This window comes from Canis lupus, chromosome 17, assembly GCF_011100685.1.
Source record: "Canis lupus familiaris isolate Mischka breed German Shepherd chromosome 17, alternate assembly UU_Cfam_GSD_1.0, whole genome shotgun sequence".
Lineage (NCBI taxonomy): Eukaryota > Metazoa > Chordata > Mammalia > Carnivora > Canidae > Canis > Canis lupus.
Window position 1 is genome coordinate 33,010,464 of NC_049238.1, and position 15,891 is coordinate 33,026,354.

Below are 15,891 nucleotides of genomic sequence, written 5' to 3' on the forward strand. Positions count from 1 at the left end.
ACGTGGTCACAGCGTTCATTGTATCATTAGAATAAATAAAGCAAAAGATCTATGCACTCAGTAATTATGGTATTATGTCCTGAATCAGAGATTATAATGAAACAATTATTTGTGTCCAAGAGTTGATAGAAGGAAGAGGAAGAAAAGGAGGGAGGGTAAATAAAGAAGACTTTCAAAGCTGTCAAAATGGAAATGAAGAGAGGGAAATAAACATAAGTGACATTTTATAAGCTAAATCTATATGAATTGATGAAAGACTAAATATATGGTGTGAAGTAGAGATCAAAATTAAAGATATTTTCTAGTGTACTTAGGAGTGTGAGATGGATAATACAGATGTGTAAAGGATAAAGACTTTTAGATATAATTTTGCTCTTCTTGATTTATAAAGTTTTGCACTCTGTAGTGATAATAAAGGACAATTTGGAATTCAAGCCTAGAATTTATAGGGAGAAAAAAGCTGGTGATTTAGATTCGGAAATTTTCTACATACTAATTAATAGGTAAGATGACCTAAAGAGAGAATGAATTAATTTTACTCATAAGAATTACATTTCTAACAATCAGAGCTGTCAGATACTGCCACAAATTGCCTTGAAAGGTACTGAGCTTTCAGTTAGTTGATGTATTAATAGTCATCCAACATGTGTATTTTAGGAAACCCCTTGATTGAGTCAGATATTCATCACTAGATGAATCTTAGGGCTAATACTTTCATGGCTCATGATTTTTGCTGTTTGCATTTATTGCTCCATGTCCTGCCACATTATGTAAACACATGTACACATTTTATTATTTTACATAAAGAAGCATATGCAAACAAACTTTTATTTTAGAATAGTTTTAATTTACTAAAAAGTTACAGAGATAGTAGAGTTCTCATATACTCTACATTGAGCTTGTGTTTGTATGTTACATCTGTCACAACTATTAACTGATATTAATATATAATACACATAATTACTGATTATATATTGATAAATAATTATATTATTATTTACATACCTTTTTAGATTTCTTAGGGTTTATTTTAAGATTTATTTATTTTAGGGAGAAAGCAAGCATGAGTGAGTGGTGGGGGAGAGGCAGAGGGAGAGAGAGAGAGAAGCTCAAACAAACTGTGCTGAGTGTGTTGCCCCACACATGGTTCAATCCCACCACCCTGAGATCATGACCTGAGCTGAAAACAAGAGTCAGATGCTTAGCTGACTGCACCACCCAGGCATCCCTAGATCCCTTAGTTTTTACTTAATGTTTTTTTTTTTTTTCTGTTGTAGGGTACCATCAGGATACCATTTCATCATCATATTTTCTTAGTCTCTTCTTGGTTGTCATTGTTTCTTAGATTTTCCTTATTTTTGATGACTTTGACATTTTTTAGTACTATTCAGGCATTTTATATAATATTCTATAATATGGAGTTGTTTGATTTTTTTTTAATGGTTAGGAAAGGGGTATGGATTTTGGGGAGGAAGTCCCAAAGTAAAATACAATTCATATCACATAGTATTAAGTGTACATTCAATCAAAATTACTTATCATTATTGATGTTAACCTTGATCATCTGGTTAAGATAATGTCTATCTGGTTTCTCCACTGTAATATTATAGAAGTCTATTCTTAATGCACCAAAAACTACATAGCCAGTCTAGATTCACAGACAATTGTATTGTCAGTGAGAACTGAAATGCTCTCATCTACGTTGGGGTGACCTATTAATTGGTAGCTGAATTATACTGAATCCATTTTACCTGACTTTCATAATCATATGAAAAATTCTCAGGGGGAAATGTAGGCAATATTGATCATTAAGTCTGAAAATTACAGCTGTTCTTTAAAACAATCTTATGATTTAATCGTGAAATTTGACTGCCTGCACTTTCCCATTTTAAGATATATATATATATATATATATATATATATATATATGTATGTATTTATACCAGTGAAAGGTAAAAGACAGTAATTTAAGTTTTTAGGAAAACCTCTTAGAAAATTACGGCAGCCAAAGAAAAAGTTGGTTATAGTAAATATAATTAACTCATGAAAACATCAGAAATATTAAGTAATCAGATGAAATAGGAAAGCTTAACACTGCTTCTCTCAAAGCACTCTCCTTAGAGAATGCTTAATTACTATTTTGTGTTAGATTATTCTTTTCTAGAGGGGAAAAGGAACTTAGTAAACCTCACACCATGTAAATTTTCAAAATTTTGCTTGTTTTATATTCACAAATTTCCTGGTTTAAGTGCTTAATACTTAAATAAGGCAAAGGAGAATACTGGCATTGAGCAAAGAGAACACATAAAAGAAAAAATAGGTACAATACTACCTCAGAGAACATCTTGGAAAAACACCACACTATATTTTGGTGTCTATAAAAACACCTAAGAAATACTTTTTATCTTTTCTATATTGAATCCTGGATTTAAGAAGCTCCAAAACCTCTTCTCCTTGTTAAGGGAGGACAATACAGAAATTATGGTTTATGTATATACTTAGTGTTTAGGGGATGAAAGAGATAGAATAAAAATAAGGAAAAAATCTACCAGTTGTCCCCTAATATTATTATTTTAGCATATATGAAAGTTTTCAGATTTATCCTGTCCCTCCCTTACCTTTTCTCACATTATAGGCTGGTGTTAATATGTGGGAAATGTAAAAATATATGTATTTTACATATATATATGTAATCTTTGAATTCATGCCAAGTGAGTATATACTTATACCTGTGCTTATACTGCTGCCTAGGTTCTGATCTAAATGTTAGAATAGGAATCCACCTAGAAGGTTGACCACTGGGTCCTTGGTTTCTCCCTCTTGTTTCATAAGTGACAGTTCCATAAAGCAGGTTTACTGTATCATCTTCAGTGCAGAGAAGACACTCTCACCTCAGTTGGCTTGAGCAAGACAGTTGAGTAAGTCAGTTCAGCATTAGAGAATAATTTATAATAATGTAAAGCATTGCTATATTAGAGTTATGTGAAAGGCCACCAAGAAGCAACAGACTGGCTTAAAAAATTAGGAAGGTCAGTGAACTGTCTATAATTAAAGTAAAGCAACCTTCAAATATTCTATTCTGGGCATGACTTTTTAAAATACCCATACTTTCTGCTTAAGCCATCAAAAATTTGGCTGAATTTAGTTAGTGGCCATTTTGCCAGAATTTCCTCCCACATACCATGCTTCTTCTCAGAAATAGTAATTTTGTGGTATTTATATAAGGTTCTTCTCTAGCATAAATCACCCTATTCTGAATATGGTAAAACTATTTGAAGTGAAAGTTAGTTAATTTTCTTTTATCAGGAAAGGACTTAACTCTCTTCCCAATTACCTTTTCCCTGCAAAATCACCCACTGTGTTAAATGCCCCCTGTTTCATGAATTATTGCATAAAATCAAAGAGACCTGGGACCAAAAGCTGTTCTATGACAACAAATTTCTTTAAAGTTAAATATAATTTCCCCCATTCTTTCCAGGGGTGTTACAAAATATCACCAAATTTAAATTTATCAAACATTTAAGTGATTACTTTTTTGCCAGGCACTAGGGAGCTACAAAGTAAAAACAAATAAAGAAACAAGAGAGACAAAGAGTGAGAGAGATCCTACTCTTGAGACCTCAATGTTTAGCCTATACTAAAGCTACCCACTGGAATTTTGGAATTAGATTAGGTGTCATCTAAATCTACGCTTTTAAAGAAATATTTATTGAGTTCCTAGTAAAGTTCTACCTGCTGAGAGTGCATCAATATCCTCTGTCTTATGAATTCTGGTTGGTAAGATAGACAAGAGAGATAAGAAATAGTAGTATGAAGAAAAATAATAAATCAGGAAAAGGATATACAATTTAAGTTGGGAGTTTGCAATTTTATAGGGTGCCCAAGGAGTGTTGTATGAGGAGGTTGCATCTAAGTAATACCCTGAAGAAGATGAAGGAGTAACTCAGGTGGATACCTCGGAATAAAGCATTCTAGGAGAAGTGGAAAGGCTCTAAGATGGGAGCATGATCATCATGTTTAAAAGACAGAAAGGAAGTAACCTGGTGGGAGTGGAATGGGCAAGGCATAACAGTAATAGATGAAGTCAGAGAGGAAATAGGAGCTTTGCACCATTAGAATATGATTTGTTGAGGCACCTGAGTGGCACAGTTGGTTAAGTGAACGACTCATGGTTTCTGCTCATGTTGTGATCTCAGGGTCGTGAGACTGAGCCTTACATTGGCTCCATGCTCAGCAGAGTCTGCTTGGGACTCTTTCTCCCTTTCCTTCTGCCCCCTGCCCCCCCCCCACACTCTCTCTAATTAATAAATAAATCTTAAAAAATATAATTTGTCAAATTTTTAGTTTGAAGTCCTCTCTGAGATGGATACATCATATAACAGATGGCATTTTCCCCTTTCAGATAAGTGGATTGAGATGTGATACTTGGCTTAGGATGAGAAAAGGAACTATTTTCACAGAGTAACTTCTCATTGCAATACAGCAGTCATTATCGTTAACTTGACAAATGTTCTTATTTAGACTTAGTGGAATCATTGTTTACAAATTATTTTTTATGATTCTGATGCTCAAGAGAATTGTCAAGCCAGTGGGGAGAACTGGCTAGCTCTCTTGTTTTCTCGGACTATGGAAAAAAAAAAAAAAAAAACCAACATAATAACATTCAGTGTGTGTGTGGGGGGGTGCGCTCTAAATAAGACATTAGAACTCACAGGAATTAAAGTGAAAATGCACAGATTCTCTCCTTCTGCCCCTTGTATCCAACTTTACAAATGTCTTGCCCATAAAAAACCTTTGGTGATTCCAGGGCAACCTGGGTTGCTCAGTCAGTTGAGCGTCTGACTCTTGATTTTGATTCAGGTCATAATGTCAGGGTTGTTGAATCGAGCCCCATGTCCCTTCTGCACTTAGTGTGGAGTCTGCTTCAATTCTTTTTCCCTTTCCTTGTGCCTCTCCCCACTTGTACTCTCTCTCTCTCTCCCAAATGAATAAATAAAATCTTAAGAAAAAAAAAGAAAGCCTTTAGTGATTCTAATGTGATTATGTATCTGTATCTGTGCTTATTATTGTTGCCTAGGTTTTGAAGTAGATGTTAGAATAGGAATCCACCTGGAAGGTTGGTTTCTCCCTGTTTCACAAGTGACAGTGCAATAAAGCAGGTTTATTGTATCATCTTCAATGCAGAGAAGACACCCTCATATAGAAAACAAATATACCATGACTTATGACTTTCCACAATTACCTGCAACACATCTCCTGAATGTGGATGTCGATGTCAATCCTATGTTTACATCTCTACCTGGCTACAGACAAACTCAGAAGCAAAAGAGTTTAGTCTATGAAATTCCTTATCTCTTCACACACACACACACACACACACACACGCACACACACACAAATACATGAGAAGAAACCTATTAATTTTGAAAGAGACGGGCAAAATTTTGAAAGAGATGGGCAAAATTATTCTTGAGACCTTTGCTTCAAACTAAATCATAAAAAAAAAAGATCCTTAATGGTACAAACTTCCAATTATAAGATTATCAAGTTCTGGGCATGGTGATTACAGCTAATAATATTGTATTAAATACTTGAAAGTTGCCAAGAGAATAGATCTTACATGTTCACACCACAAAACAGAAATGGTAATTATGTGACATGATGGAGGGATTGGCTAAGGATGATAATCGTTTTGTAATATTTAAGTATATCAAATCAACACATTGTATACTTTAAACTTACACAATGTTATAGGTCAATCATATCTCAAAGCTGGGGAAAAGAAGGGATCCTTACTTCCTTTCATGGTTCATAAATATTTTCTATCATTTAACTTTTCTTACCAGTCAAGGGTATAGTATCTGAACTTTGAAGAGCATTTTAAGGACCAAGGCCATTACTTCCTTTTAACTAAATGTTGACCTCTTTTTAAATAAAAACTTATATTTCTGATTCTGTGTTTTTCCTTCTCAAACAGGAGGCTTATATTAGTTACTATTTTTGCATTTTATGCAGCATCCCACATCATATGTGGTTCATCTAACAGGCTATTTTCCTCTTCTTTCCTAATTCTTTTTTTTTTTTTTTTTTTTAACTCCAGCTCTAGTATTTGGGCACTCCTTAAGTCTGATCCTTGGCTTTATATCTATCATTTACATATACCCTTTGTGATTTTTATCCACTATTGACAAATATTAAATGTACAAAGATGATTTAACCATAAAATTTTAATATGCTATTTCTCACATAAAAAAAGCATATTCCCAATACCTCATATGTGCCAAATACTGATAATAAGATTAAAAATGTCTGGTATTTCCCAAAGTTATTTCAAATCATTTGATTGTCTTTCCTTCTAAACTAGGTTTTCCTCTTGGTTCCAAATTTCTGTCAAAGGCAGGATCATTTTCCTAGAAATGTCTCAGAAGAAATATGATATTATTTTGAAATTATCTTTTACAAACTTCATTTTAAATCAGTCACTGTGTTTTCTTTACTGGTACTTAATAATAACTTCTTAATCACCATATCGTCTCCCTAACTCGTATTTGGTTTCTCAGCTCTTATCACTTATGTAAACCAATCTCCAGCATTTAATTCCCTCTGTTAGAAATATCTTGAGGTGCCTGGGTGGCTCAGGTCATGATCTCTGGATCCTAGGATCAAGCCTCATGTAGGGAAATCCCTGCTCAGCAGGGAGTCTACTTCTCCTTCTGCTCCTCCCCCTGCTTGTGTGCTCTCTCTTGTGCAAATGTGCTCAAATGTGCTCCCACTCTCTCAAATACATAAATAAAATCTTAAAAAAAAATAAAAGAAATATCTTGTGTTTTCTGTCACTCTCAGGGAACAAAATGGATTGTGGTGGAGCAGAATAATCAGGTAATCTTCCCTATTGTTTTCCCAATTGATCTTTTTCTGTAGTTCAGTCTTTAAAAAAAGTTCACCTATAAACATCTTATTTTTACAAAATGAAAGTGCATTTTCATTTTCTCATTATAAACCTAATGCACACTTGCAAAAATTTCCAAATAGTATGTAAAATAGAAAGTGAAAATAAAGAGAACTTTGAATTAAAAATCAAACACCCTGTGGAAGAGACAACAACTCAACAACAGTGGCCAGATACCTAATGGCTCAGTCTGACAGAGACACACAGAAATCATGATGGACAGCTCCTGGAAAGGATGGAGGACTACAAGGAATAAAAGTAGGAACTGGCAACAGATAAAGGAAGACTTCAAAGGAGGCTTCTAATTTCAAAATTGTCTTCAGAGTGTTTGTCCTTTGGGCTACTGAAAAAAATATTCCCTGTTCATATGCTGGACCTCTTCTCTCCACTTCTCTCTTTGTCCTTTACTCAGAAAAAGAAGTGCCATCACAGAGCACACATCAAAGTTCTGTGATGGACCTGTACAATATGATTGAGTTATTGTGATTACCACAAAGGAAATAGACTTAAAACATCAATATCTCTAAATACCTCTTACTGTGAGAAAACGTATTCCTACTCAGTATGTGGAAAATGTGAGCCTTTTAAATATTTTCTCAAAGAATATCTTTAATTTACTATAGAGAATGAACAACAACAAAAAAGGTTTTGTCACTATCAGGAAAAATAAAAGCTATTTCATCTATTAGAAAACAGAAATGTTTGCCAGGCACTGTAACATGAAGAATTTAATTGAATTATAATTCCACCCACATACCTTTTTAATGAATTATGTGGTAGTTGAGCTGTAGTAATATAGATGGTCACCATTTCCATTAAACACACAGCAGACAAACATCGTTAATTTTCTTTTTGAAATAATCCTTAATTTGAGACGATCTTACTTACCAATCTTTATTTCTTAGTGTAATTTGTATATTGAAATGACTGAAAATTTGAAAATTTAAAAACTAAACCTTTACTAATGATACTTTTTTTCTTTCTTTGGCAACAAAGAACCTTATTTCCATCAGACATTCTTTTCTAACAAGATAGACATACATACCATGACTCAGATTATAAAAGCTAATGATTTTAACCAAAGTTTTAAGTATTTAATTCAGCCCTCTACTTTGTGGAGACTTGAAGCCATGGAAGGAACTGAGATGGACATGTGATGGGTACAGTGCTTTAGAATGAGATTTGTATACAGAATCTCAACATCTGAGTAGGTTCCAAAATCCAATCTGTTCTTGGTCTGTTAATTTACAAAAGTCATTTAACAGTGTTTAGCCTCACTATCCCCTGCTCTTAAATGATTGTGATGAAACAGCCTGACTGACCTAGTAGAAAGTGTCATTTGAATGAACAAGGGTTAGACTCTAATAGCTAAGAGCAAAAGTGTAGGCCAGGCCAAGGAAAAGGAATAAAGAGCATTATAAGTGTCAAAGGGCTCTATGCCAACATGAGGTATTATGAGGAGGCAGCCATGCTTTGGCTACATTTACCAAAGATAGTTGAGTTGAGATACCAGAGAAAAGGGATATAGCTACACAGACCTTCAAAATGCTACTGCCTTTTAAGTTTCTTGCTTTCTCATTGACCAAAATAAGAATATATACCTTCTAGAGAAATATGTTACTTGTTTTCTGAAAGCTATGAAACTATATATAAACAGCGGAGAAGTTTATTGCTAGCCTGACACAGAGATGAGGTGGGAGAGAAGGAGCTTGTTCTCTCAATTACAAATAACACAAGGCCCTTTGTGATCTGTCCCTTTTTTCCCCCTTCTAGTCTCTGTCACATCCCTCATTTCTTTTTCCCATCCAGGCATACTGCCCTTCACTTCCTCAAACACTCCAGAAGCATTTGCTTCTGGGCCTCATATATGGTCTCCACTCTGTAATGCTCTCTCCATTTTCTTATTTTCCCTGCTAATATGACTCAAAATTTGCATCACAGGTTGAGTATTGCTTCCTTTAGGAAGCCATACACTGGATGCTGAGTTATATGATTCTGCTGTGTGCTACTGAACACCTTCTGCTTTTTTATAGACTCTAAAATATTTATTATAATCACTGGATTAATGTTGTCTTCCTCCAATAGCATTTAGCTTCTTTGAAGGCAAAATTTATGCCTGTTAAGCCAGAGGTGCCGCACTATTTCCAGCCAGAGCAGTTTTTGGTACACAAGAGATATATGACATATAATTATTGAATGTATGATTGAATGGAAAAGTAAATGACTGACTGCCCCTACATTTCTGTTTATGTGATCTTCATAATTCAGTATTACTATTCAAAGAGACTGTAGACACCCACCCCTTGGTTCACATAGCTAGGTTTTATGATTATCTCTCTGCTTACTGCCATGTGAAGTGGGTCATGAAGTCATACTTTAGCTAAAACCTAGTTCTGTATGAGAAATTGAGGGGGAAAAAGTAGCTATAGTTAAACCACTAGACAATGTCATACACTAAGTAGGGTGAAGAAACAGATGGGTATAAGGAATAAGTAAGTATATATTTCCATATGTCACAAGTTAGGAGAGAACAGAGACAGTTTAGGAGAATGTTTGGAAGCTGGCAGACTCAATATATTATCACAGGATATCAACAGAGGGCATCATATTTTCAAATAAGAGTTCTTTTTGCTTGTTTTGGTTGGTGGTTCAAAGCAAAACAATTTATCTGCTGGAACCAGAAACTCCTGCCCCTTGTGTCCTCTACAATCAGAGCCTGTTGCAAGGATTCTTGTGCAAGTATCTTAGGGAGTGCACTCAGGTAAAACCTGTGAGAGATATGGGTTACAATGAACCTGGGCAAAGATGAGGACTCAGCTGAAATTCACAGTTATTCTGACCCCCGATGAGCTCTGGAGCATGAATAGTAATGCAATGTCCTATGTGGACAAGGAGCTGAACTTTTGTACTCCAGTATCAGTCAATCATGAGCTACAGACTACCGTTTGTGGTGATAGTGTCATTTTCCAGGCCAAGTGGCAATTCTCAGGAGAGGACAGGTGACTCTGAGCTGTTAGCAACCCATACTCAACACTGGCTGGGACATGGGTCAGGACACAAGCCAGCGAAGGAGAATCAAGCAAGGCACCAAGTGTATCTACACTTTTCAACCTCCAAAACAGAACTGTTTCAGGGCTAGGCCAACTATTACAGAAAATGATTTAAAACTTCTCATATCAGTATTACACCTGAATAGCGTCTATTCCTTTGACAGCGCCATTTCTTACATTTGAAACTCCTGAAACTAGAGTCAAACTAATATAATGTTGCTTGAAAAAAATGTGCACTTTTTGCTATCTCTAGATTCCCACTAAAATTAAGTTATATAAATGTCAACTCTGTAGAATTTTTCATGAATGACTCCAAGAAGAATATGAGGGAAAAGGCTCAAGCCACAGCAAATAAGATTGAGTTTAGACATTTGGAAGACAAAGTGTATTATTAAACTCTAGAACTTACTCTGATAAGAATTGTTGTGAAGTTACAAACTTTTATTTAAGTTTTTTGAAAATAAGAAATATTTATACTTTAAATATTACAAGCCTAATTACCTTTTTTTTTTCTTTAAGATTCCATTTATTTATTCACGAGGGATACAGAGAGAGAGAGAGAGGGAGAGAGAGGCAGAGACCCAGGCAGAGGGAGAACCAGGCTCCACGCAGGAAGCCCAATGCTGGACTTGATCCTGAGACCCCAGGATCATGCCCTGGGCAGAAGGCAGGCTCTAAACCGCTAAGCTACCCAGGGACACCCCCCCCCAATTACCTTTTAATTCCATTCTTCATTTATGTCTCTATAGATGAGAATGTTAAGGAATTAAATTTAAGCCTCACAGAAGGCTCCATGTGTGTTTAACCCTCTCCAAAAAAAAGGATAACATAGTAGAACAAGCACTGAATTGCATACCAGGTTATGGCTCTCTATTAAATTAATTGGCCTTTTGACAGAAACCCTAAACTCAGTTTTTTTCTAATATAAGGTGATGAGGATGAACAATACAATCTTTTTGGTTTGTTCAATAGTCTATGATTTTATTTATTTGGTAAAAATAAAATATTTGTGAAATGCATGCACTGGAGTTGGTTGCTTCTAATAGTAGAGACTTAATTTTTTTCCAGGTCATTAATGTCTTATTTTATCAATATTTAGTTAACTCATCTTTTCCTCACTCATTTGAAATGCTATGATAACTATATAATATTTATAATTTTATCAATTTATGGCTCTTCTATTATTTATCAGTTAATTCATTCACTTACTAAAGAACCATTTTTCAAGCACCTACTATGCAACAGTCACTGCACTAAGTACTGAATTATCTGTCAGTTATTGCAGTAGTATTAATGTGTTTCAATTATTGTATAGCACATTTAAATGGAAAGCATTCCCCTTCATTATATTTCATTTTCTGGCTCGTGCCATCTATTTATTATTCCAATTCAAGAATAATTCTTTCAGTTTTCAAAATTCTATTTGAAATTTTATTTGGATTTTAAGTAGTAGTCTTAATTTCCTCAAAGATTCAAACAAATTACTCATTCTCATCCTTCAAAGTAGAGACTGTTTGAGGGCATTTTGGGATATTTTTTCACTTTTTGCTTACATTAGGAAGGGCATATTACATCTGGAGTTCTTTTGTCAATATTTTCAAAATTGCATGGTGTCTAGCTATAAACATTAGTTAAGGTTTTAACAATTTCTGAGTTATTGTTTAAAATAAGCCTCATTCTTCGTGACTGGTTCATTTGTTTTCATTTCAAGATGACTGAGGTGTAGGTAAATATATATTTACTTGACCATCTTTCCTTGGGAGTTCATTTGCATTCTGAGAAAGGTACCTATAAGGCAGGCTCTGATAGTTTATAAAAAATACATTTTTTCTTCCTGGGCTCTAGACAACCTTTCCTAGCTTCTCCTGCAAGTAACTAATGGAGTCAGGCCAGTGGAATGTGAACAGAAGTGATGTATGTAATTTTTAGGCTACAGCATTTAAGGAGTATTACCCACTTTCCACTCTCTTTTCCATTCTGTTGTCCTCAGGATGTAAGTTGTGACAATGCCCTAGGTGAACTGTACTATGAGAGGAACACTGAATCACCACAATAAGATCCATTTACTATTTTTTCATGATAAGAAAATAAACTTCTGTAGGGTGTGAGTCTTTATCTAGCAGGCTAATTTTCTTTTTAAATCACAGATCAGCCTGCCTTAATAATACCACTTCCTAATTTTCTTACTTTATTTAACTCATGGTACTGTTCTATTACAAATACAATTTATTTAAAAATATATAGATAAATTGGCATTCAAAATTCCATGAACAGTGTTCTTTCCACATTGAGAATCAGAAATATAATATACTATCTTAGGTTGGGTTTACCTGGAATCAGATTCTGAGATATGAAGTTGTATTCAAGTTTATCAGGAGGTAACACCTGTAAGAAAGTGAGAAAGGCAGAATTGAGCATAGAGAGAAGCAGATCCACAACAACTGAAGCCATAGTCTAGGTCCTGATGGAGGTGGGATGGTCCTTTGGCATTATTCCAAATTGAGGTATGGGAGCTAGATCTTTGTATTTCTACATGAGGTGGTAGCCATACTCCCTGGAAAGGCTTATAAACTTGGGGAAAATAGTTTTGTTTGACCTAGGATATGTCCTAGCGAGGCAAAAAGCTAAGATCTGTCAGTATCTGCTACTCTTAGCCCTTATTGTGTTGACAATTGAAAACAGGATGTGGGGGGAGAGAGAAATCCAGGATGTAATAGATCCCATAGTATCCTGTACATGTAGGCATATAAATAATAATTTATTGCACTATTCTTTTTAAGAATCCAAATCTGGTAATTTAATAAAAAGTAATGAAGGGGTGCTTGGCTGGATCAGTTGATAGAACATATGACTCTTGATCTCAGAATCATGACTTTGAGTCCCATGTTGGGCATTAGAATTACTCAGAGGGAAAAAAAAAGTAATGAATTAGTACATGAGTAAATAAAACTTTCATGCTAGAGGGAATTTGATTACATAAATGTTCTCCAACATATGGTGTATGAACTGCAGGAAATGAGCAATATCCATGGGTCATTCAGATAGAAAACATGAATGTGTGTGCATAAAATACTGTTATATAGATGTCACATAAATAATTGATAAAGACTATTAAAACAGTTCATACAAAACAGGAAAGTAGTACATACATATCATTTATAAATATTTGGCTTACTATAATACCTCACATTTCATAAAGACTCTAAGATGAAACCACTCATAACATTACCATTTTATGTAACATTACTTAAGAAAAATATGCTGTTGGAAAAAATCCTAAGACACATGCTTTTTAAAGAGCCTGGAATAATACATAAATTGGTCACAATAGATGCTTGTCACTTTGGAATTTCTTTAACCTACTCTAATGTATTCATATCTTTTCAGCTGTCATGAGTTGCATTACTTGGTATTTGATAAGAATTTTAAAAGATAACAGTAACACAACTTCATTTGCTTGGGGATATCTTGTTTCCTTAGGATGTGTAATATATTTTGTTGCTTTGCAAGAAAATAAGGAATTGAAGTCATTCTTCCAAAGATAACTTAATGCTTCACTTTACTGGACTTGTGCTGTGCCACCCTGCTTTTGTGCCCTGCTGATTGCACAATGTCTTTTTCTTTCAATGTCCAATTACAGGATAATAATTTTTGAAAACTTTTAGATGACAATTAAACTCAACATGCACAGAATCATCAAGGCACATAACTTGAATCATTAAACTATGAGTAGCTGTCTCATTGTAGTTGTGGAATGCATTCTGTTTTAGAAATATTAAAAAGTAAAAAAAAAAGTGCATTTTAGAATATGGCTGTATATTAATTTTTATTAACTAATAAATATACATAATAAAATTCTTTAAAGAACTGTGCCTTATATTGACAGGGGACTATTTTATGAAAATGTTTAACAAATGATTTCAAATTTCTCCAGATCATTTGAAGGATTTTTAAAATAAGAACCCAAATATGATAGACTTAACTAATGTGGATCTCTGAAGTTACTAAAGCCATTTTCCAGAAAGTTCCATGTATCTTCAAGAGTTTGAATAATTTTGACATACCAGTTCAATATTGCTTGGTTTTCATAAGCTACTCTATCCATTTTTTAATAAAACTTATAGGCAAAAACATATCCATTGTCTCTTCTCCTACTTGTTTTGCTTTTTTATTTGTTCTGTTCCTCATACATTCTTGATATCATGTGTAAATAAAAAATTATATTGCCAATTTAAAATTATCACTATTATATAAAACTTAGAACCTGGTAGCCAAATCTCATTTGTGTCCATTGGCAGACATAATTCTCCTCTACTTAAGTTATTTTTTTTTCTTTTGTAACTGGCTTAATTTAAAAAAAAACTCAAAAAATTAAAGAAAAAATGTATAAATGAGAAAAAATTCTTAGGTTTCAAAATCTGTAAACTATGAAACAAAAAATTAGCTTTTTTGGTTAAAAAATAGTGGCCTGAAAAACAAATTTCCTATTGTGCTTATTGTTAAATATGTTAAATAAAAGTATAAATAACTATAACAGAAATTCCTTTGAGAAGACCTGAACTCAAAATTCACTCAAAGAAATTATTTTACCTAAGTATCAAGTGGGGAAAGTTTTTTCCTCAGAATGTTTAAATTGGTTCCAGAGCATGTTGGGAACCCTCTTTTCCATCATACTTTTGTCCTGACAATGAAATAAACAACATTGCTTTTCAGCTTGACTGGCACCTTCAAGGACTGGGCACAGAAATCGTAATTAAAAACAATTTTAAAAACCTGATCTCACAGTTTACTCATGGGAAGAAGCACATCTTGTTCCAATTCCATTCCTAAAAAAGCCTCCCACACTATCACTCAGAAATTTTCAAAGGTCATGATTAAAGTAAGCTCCTACCTTGTTTTGTATTTGTTTCTATACATCAGAGTCACCAAGCATATTCCTAATTTATATCACCAGCATCATTTCACAGGGACAGGCTCATATCAACCTCTGAACTCCAGAGCAGATTTTGGACTCTCTGAAAAAATTCTGCCAATATTAAACAGTTATAAATACAGACTCTTAACTTGAGTGCATGGTTTGGCAATCTAATCTTCCAGCTGCATGGCTATTAATCTCATCCAAACATATGTCACTTGTTGTTCTGATGCTATCAATAATAATATAATGATTTCAAACATGGTGTGGAGTAGAAGCATACCAAGAGTTAGTCAGCAACCTCAAAAGAAATAGACTAAGTGGAAGTAGATTGATTGTTTTTAAAAAAAAGAAGAAAAAAAGCATACCAAACAGAAAAGGGAAAAGCAGCAGGATAAACATGTATTACCACAATTCTAAGAATCAGTAAACAGAGGCAAATGCTGCACATATAAAAACGTATGGACTTAAGTGTACAAAATGTTCATGTTTTAATTTTTTTACAGCTTTACTGAGAAATGATAAATGAAATTGTAATAATATATAAACCATGATGATTTGATATGCATATACATTGTGAAAAGACACGGAGCATTGAGTTAATGAACACAGCTATCATCTCATTTTTATTTTTATTTTTTAATGAACATATTTAAGTTCTATTCTCTTAGCAAGTTTCAATTTTACATTATCAACTATACACACCATGCTATATATTAGATTCTCAGGCTTTATTCATTTGATAATGGAAAGTTTGTACCTTTTAACCAGCCTCCCTCTTTCCCTTAACCCCAGTCCCTGGCAACGAAGATTCCAGCTGTAAGTGAAGTATTTGTCTTTCTCTATCTGGCTTATTTTGTTTAGCATGATGCCCTCCAGGTACATTCATGTTGTTACAAATGATAGAACTTCTTTAATTTTTAAGGCTGAATAATATTCAATCGTGTATAGATATACCATATTATATTTGTCCAGTT

General features: G+C 34.0%; 1 long non-coding RNA gene across 1 annotated transcript in view; it reads right to left on the reverse strand.

Annotated features, from left to right (window-relative positions):
• Window positions 1–12,332: 12,332 nt before the first annotated feature.
• Window positions 12,333–15,891, reverse strand: part of LOC102151150 — a 653,134-nt gene continuing 649,575 nt past the window's right edge. The window contains exon 10 of the long non-coding RNA XR_005372361.1: window positions 12,333–12,384. This is a non-coding gene — a long non-coding RNA (uncharacterized LOC102151150). The remainder of the gene's footprint in view (window positions 12,385–15,891) is intronic.